The sequence below is a fragment of the Magnolia sinica genome, chromosome 16 (assembly GCF_029962835.1).
Source record: "Magnolia sinica isolate HGM2019 chromosome 16, MsV1, whole genome shotgun sequence".
NCBI classification, from domain to species: domain Eukaryota; kingdom Viridiplantae; phylum Streptophyta; class Magnoliopsida; order Magnoliales; family Magnoliaceae; genus Magnolia; species Magnolia sinica.
The window spans coordinates 22,571,751-22,579,151 of NC_080588.1; positions in this window are offsets into that span (position 1 = coordinate 22,571,751).

Sequence of the window (7,401 nt, forward strand, 5' to 3'; positions counted from 1 at the left end):
AGATGTATATTAGTCCATTGCAATGTGTGATTTCCTATGGTTTGTGTAATGGTGCTTTATGGCGGGCTAAGCCTTGGGAACAATGTTGGTTTGACGTCCACATTGTAAGGACAATGTTGGTTAAATGTCCGCATTGTCACACTCCTTAAGGCCACTGATAGGTTCATACTTATACTCTGCAGGCCGTCTAGGCCCATTTCTGTGATACGCAGAGCCCATCCCTATATGCATGTTTAGTATAGATCCATGGTTCATGATCATTCGCATCATATGTATGCCTGACGTGAGGAGTGACCGATCATAGCATATGCCTTTGGGCAGACTGTTTATGGGCTCCCTGATAGGCGGAGTTGCCCCATATAAGTGCATGGTACATACAGACTGTTGCATGACGATAATGTGACTCATGCACTTGCATTTGTGTGATTATAGTTACTATATGCCCTGCGACATCAGGGCCATAGCCTCCACAGATACATCGTGGATGGCAGGATTGGAGACCGAAAATATTTGATTCTAGCATACGGGCACCATAGATGTCCCTGGGTGAAAATCCCTAAACCCGATGGTACCAGAGGATGACTCCAATGTCGAGACCGAGTGGATATATGAGCGCACGAGGGCCGAATACCAGGAGGCCGCGTCTCCCACTGTGTCGTGGTCGGTTGGAAAGGAGTGTGGCCTTACTCGCCCGAGGGTAGGGGGCAATACTAGGCTGAGTTTGACCAGCTCGCGAATGGGTCCGCTATCGACGTGCCGGATAGGTATTGGCAGACTATTGGTCAGGCGGATAGTGAGTTTTCTTACGCTCATTTGGACTGTGCGGCTAGGAGAGCGACAGTGCCATTTGGAGTGTATTGAACCCCGGTGATTATCCAGAATGAAAACTGTACTGATACATGTTGAGAATTGGCATGCTTGAGTTGCATCTCGCATCGCATGGCTGTGTATGGCTGATAGCATTCATATCTTGCACCGCATAGCCTTGGTACGGCTGATTGCATTCATGTGCTCATCACCATGATTCAGCATCACTCTGACCTTACATTTTGAGCACGTTTATATTGCGCACACACTTACACCACCCTCTAAGCTTTCCATAAGCTTATGCACGATTGATGCGTGCAGGTGACGCCAGGACGCAGTCGCAGCCATAGTCTCGCCGTAGTTGGACCGTGCAGACGAGCTTCTGGAGTTTTGTTTCTTTTATCACATTGTATTTTCCTTTTCTATCGCATTGTACTCAAAAGTTTTTGATCTTAGTGGATTTTGTGGTGGTGTTCTTGTGGTTATTGTTTGTGGGTTATGCTTTTGTTATGCTCATTATGAATCAGACTGATGACTTGAAATCCTCCTTGTAGTATTCCAGGATCGGAACCTGGTGAATGGGTGCCGGGATCCGAAAATGGGGTTCTACGGAGGCTGTCGGCGCCGGATTCGGCGATCGGGAATTTTGTGAGCCCGGTTTCCGAGTTCGGGGCGTGACATTGGTCTCCTAAGATCTATCCCTTGCCTTGGTGATTCTTGAGCATCAAATTCATGCTTTTAGTACATTTTTCAATCTAAGCTCTTAAATTCACCTTGTAACACAAACATGAGTAAAATAGATCATTAAACATTATCATGTTCATAAAACCAAGATATAAATGGGGGATAATATGCAATATTTGACCCTCAACACACCTCCTAACCAACATTTTTCTTGTCTCGAGCAAAATAAGTGAAGAAAAATAAAAATAAGAATAAAAACTAATTCTAAAAAAATTAAAATGAAAACAAAAATTCTAACTACACCACTTTCGCAGGTAATCTCGATTGCATTTAGCATATGCAACAAGCCTTTATGCTCCTAGGTTTCTCCTAGTGGACGAGTTATAGTCTCATGAGGGTTTCCAGAAATGTTACCCACAAACATTGAAAATATAGAAAATACTTCAAAACTTGGAAATTTATACAATTATGCCTCCATTCATCATATGAATTCCAAAATAAAGCAAAACTTGTCATGAGTCTGAAGTTAGTTATAATCTCAATTTCCTAATCCATTACATCCTTGAGTTTAGAGATCTAATCAAAATTTAAAATAGTTATGATCCAATATACTTAGGTGCTTAGTGACACTAGTCTAACTTTGAGAAATATGCATGTTCCTTATCCTAACTCCTTTCAATCATCCCAAGAATATGAAATCTCTAGTTATCTCATTTCCTTAATGCCTTTTCTTCTTTTATTATCATATCCTCATTATTATAAACCACCCTTAGATGAAGATTCTCACTAAGTTTACTTCATAACCTAAGGTATCGTAATTGTAACAATAACAGCACTGGATACTTAAGTATCCTTACTCCGGATTACTAACACTATTGTTATGATTATTATTTTAAAAAAAAATCTCTTTTTTTTTTAAAACATATATTAATGGTATTAGTTCATTCAAACTTGTTTGAATTAAAATTTGTTATTCTAGTTCACATATCATATTCCTCACTTAGTTAGTTAGGGTGTATTGTGAATTCAGTACATCAAATTACAACTCAATTTAAACCAATGATTAGATAATCAAACTCTCAAGTCTATAATTTTCAGTTATCAGAATTCTGACTACTATTAACCTAGAATAAGTAATAACTTTGCCTTTGGAATTCACATAATATCATGTTCACATTTTTGTATATAAACATTTTATTTTGAAAATGTTGAAAAAATTTCCCATAAACCTATAAAAGAAACTCAAAACCTTTAAAAAAAAAAAAAAACTCACATAGATGATTATCCACACCCCAACTTAAAATCTACATTGTCTCCAATGTAATGATACATGTAATGGAGAGAACAATAAAAATAACAGAAAGGGTGGATAGTACCTGCCATGAAGAACGTACATGCTAAGTGTTGCAAAAAAATGAATATTATAGAAATCCTACACAAATGCTCCGTCATACTAGGACCATCAATCCAAATATTCTGGCTCATAAAGATGGATGGACTCCTCTCCCAAATGAAAGTTTTCCACATAAGGCTTCAATCTCTGACCATTAACTTTATACACATTGCCATTACATGGATTCTCAATTCAACAGTCCCATGAGTATAAACATTCTTCATAATGAAGGGGCCTGTCTATCTTGATCTTAACTTTCCCGAAAAGAAATGGAGATGAGAATTGTACAATAGGACATTTTGCTGAGGTTCAAAATTCTTCCTCAGGATGTTTTTGTCATGAAAAGCTTTGGTAATCTCTTTGTAAATTTTAGAATTTTCATAAGAGTCTCTCCTTAGCTCCTCTAATTCATTCAACTCTAATTTCCTTTGTCCACTTGTTTGGTCCATATCAAAGTTTAATTTCTTTATTGCCTAGTAGGCTCTATATTCCAATTTCATAGGCAAGTGGCAAACCTTCCCATACACCAATCTGTATGGGGACGTTCCAATCAGGGTCTTATAAGCAGTCCTATAAGTCCATAAAGTGTCGGATAGTCTGAGGGACCAATCCTTCCTATCTGGCCTTATAGTTTTCTCTAAAATATGTTTGATTTTTCAATTAGAAATCTCAGCTTGCCCACTTGTTTGTGGGTGGTAGGGGTGCTCACTTTATGTTTGATGTCATATTTCTTCATCAAAGCCTCAAATGTCCTATTACAAAAGTGAGACTCGCCATCAATAATGATGGCTTTCGGAGTTCCAAATCTATAAAAAATATTTTCCTTAAGGAATCATAAGACCACTTTATTGTCATTGGTCTTACTTGGAACTGCTTCAATCAACTTGAAAACATAATCCACACTAACTAATATATAAAGAAATCCAAAAGAAGATGGAAATGGGCCCATAAAATCAATACCCTAACAATAAAAAAATTTCAATGGTAAAACATGGGATAAAGGCATTATGTTACACCGAGACACTCTTCCCAATCTTTGACATCTATCACAAGTAACACAGAAAGTGTGGGTACTTTTAAACATGGTAGGCTAGTAAAAACAACACTGTAGAATTTTTGCAGTAGTTTTCTTAGTAGAAAAATGGCCACCACATGCTTCCATGTGGCAAAAGAAAATAACCCTATGAACTTCATCCTCTGAGATACAACGTTTAAAAATTAGATCAGTCCCATATTTATAAAAATACAGGTCATTCCAGAAAAAATTCCTAATATCGGTTTCAAAATGCTTTCTATCTGTGACTTCCAATGATATGAAATTTTTTCCATCATAAGATAGTTCACTATATCCGCATACCAAGGCAATTTGGAGATCGCAAATAATTGTTCATCAGGGAAAGTATCCTGGATATGAATCTATTCAATGGAATCATCTAACACCAATCTGAAAAGGTGATCGACCACTGCGTTTCTACTCCTTTCTTATCTTTTATCTCTAAGTCAAATCCTTGGAGTAGGAGGATCCATCTCAAAAGTCTCGGCTTTGCATTCTTCTTAGATAGCAAATATTTCAAAGCCGAGTGGTCCATAAAAATGACCACTTTGGATCCCATCAAGTAGGACCTAAACGTATCCAAAGCAAAAACTACTACAAGTAACTCTTTTTCAGTTGTTGAGTAATTCACTTGGGCAGAATTTAGAGTTCTACTTGCATAATGAATAGCGTAAGGCCATTTATCTTTCCTTTGGCCCAAAATATCCCCTATGGCATAATCACTTACGTCGCATGTTAGTTCAAAAGGAAGTATCCAATCTAGTGGAGGCATGATAGGTGCAGTGGTAAGGGATGATTTAATTTTATTAAAAGCACTTACCACTCATCCGTCCACTTAAATGGGACATCCTTTTAGAGAAGATTAGTCAAAGGTCTAGTAATAGCACTAAAGTCCTTGATGAATCTTCTATAGAAACCGGTGTGCCCTAGAAGTGATTTAATATCTCTAACAATTTGGGGAATAGGTAGATTATCAATAATGTCCAGTTTTGAGCGATCTACCTCGATTCCAATTTTGGAGATAACACGGCCCAAAACAATTCCCTTTTGAACCAAGAAATGACACTTCTCCCAATTTAAGACAAGGTGCTTCTCTTCATACCGAGATAAGACAAGAGATAAATTCTTGAGGTATTCCTCAAAACTACTCCCAAATACAGAGAAATCATCCATGGAAACCTCAAGAAACTTCCTAACCATATTTGAAAAAATACTTAACATACACTGTTGAAAAGTTGTTGGGGTGTTGTATAATCCAAATGGCATCCGTTTGAAAACAAACATGCCAAATGGACAAGTGAATGTGATTTTCTCTTGGTCTTCTAGGGCTATCTCTATTTGGTTATATCCAAAATATCCATCAAGGAAACTATAGAAGGAGTGACCTGCTATCCTCTTTAAAACTTGATCAATGAATGGTAGAGGGAAATGGTCATTCTTTTTTACCATATTTAAATTTCTATAGGCAATACAAACATGCTAACCAGTGGTAACATATGTTGGTATGAGTTCATTATTAGAATTTTGCACGATAGTTATTCTGAATTTCTTTGGGACTACTTAAGTTGGACTCACCCAAACACTATCTGATATTGGGTAGATGATTCCTACATCCAATAATTTGATCACCTCATTTTTTATAACTTCCATCATGTTTGGATTGAGATGCCTTTGAGGTTGTCTAATTGGTTTGGCGTCCTCATCGAGATAGATCCAATGGGTGCATATGGAAGGGCTTATACCCTTAATATCAGAAATAGTCCAGCCCAAGGCTCCTTTGTGGTTCCTTAGAACATTCAATAATCTAATCTCTTGATTATTGTCTAAAAATGAAGAGATTACCACAGGATAAGTTCTATTTTCACCCAAGTATACATACTTAAGCTCATTTGGTAGTGGTTTTAAATCAAGCTTTGGAACATTGGTTGGTGATGACAGAGGTTGTGAGTCCTCGATAGATAAAATTTGAGTGCGCGGTCTCCATTGGTACATACTAATGTCCTGGGTGGTAGTGCTCTCATTATCATCATAAATTTCAGTAAGCAATTTTTCTAAATCAGAATTTTTCAAGTCCCCAAAGACTTTAATCAATTCCTTAGATAGGCTAGGTTTCAATTCTTCATTCTCTATCAAGCAGTCCATAAAATTCAGCTCATGGATCTCATTATTTTCCATGGGCTGCTTACATGGATTGAAAATATTGAGTTCTAGAGTTATGTTGCCAAAAGATAACTTCATCATTCCATTCCTACAATTAATGATTGTATTTGAAGTTGCTAGGAATGGACGGCCTAAAATGATGGGAACTTGAGCGTTAGCATTTATACATGGTTCAGTGTCTAGTACAATAAAATTCACGGGGAAGTAGAATTGCTCCACTTGGACTAACACATCCTCTAAGATTTTCATTGGTAACTTAATGGAGCGGTCAGCGAGTTGGAGTGCAGTCGTGGTTGGTTTAAGCTCTCCTAACCTCATTTGTTTGTAAACTGAATAAGGTACTAAGTTGATACTTACACCCAAATCTAGCAAAGCATGCTCGATTTGAAAATTCCCAATAATACAAGGAATAGTGGGACTTCTCGGGTCTTAATCCACACCCCCAAAGACTATGAGAATATCGATTAGTTTACCTAATCCACAACCCCAACCTAAAATCTACATTGTCCTCAATGTAAAAGATATAAGCATGCAGTGCGCATGAGACAACGAAAAGAAAGGCGAAGTGATGGAAAGGTAGTACCTGAAGAAGGAGAATTGAAGCTTTTCCAAAGTTTTCAACATGTATATGGGTTAGCAAGAAGACTAAACTTAATGAAAAAAATTATTTTAATCTTAAATTCTTTGAAAGCAATAAACCTAACTACACTTCCATCAGACTAGGAGGTCAATCTTGGTACAGAGTTTAAACAATTGTTGGGAGATAATTTGCAATGTCAGCAAACTAAGGTAGTTAAGAGAGTTTAAACAATTGTTCTTCAGGGAATATGTCGGCTCAAAGGAATCGGGAAGGTCAAGCCTAGAGAGATGATTAGCCACTACGTTCTCTGCTCCCTTTTTGTCTCGTATTTCTATGTTGAATTCTTGGAGTAGAATGATCCATCTTATCAGGCGGGGTTTAACATCATTCTTAGAAAGAAAGTACTTAAGCACTGTATGATCATTGTAAATGATGATCTTGGATCAAATGAAGTAGGATCTAAATTTGTCCAAAGCCTACGGCTAAGAGTTCCTCCTCCATAGTGGAGTAGTTCACTTGGTCAGAATTTAGAGTTCTATTTGCATAGTGAATCACATAGGGCTTCTTCTCTTTTTTTTAGCCTAACATTGCCCCAATAGCATAATCAGACGCGTGTACATTATCTCAAAAGAGATGCTCCAATTGGGTGGCTGCATGATAGGTGCGGTTGTGAACATAACCTTAAGCTTAGTGAAAGCTTCCTGGTATTGCTCAGTCCACTCG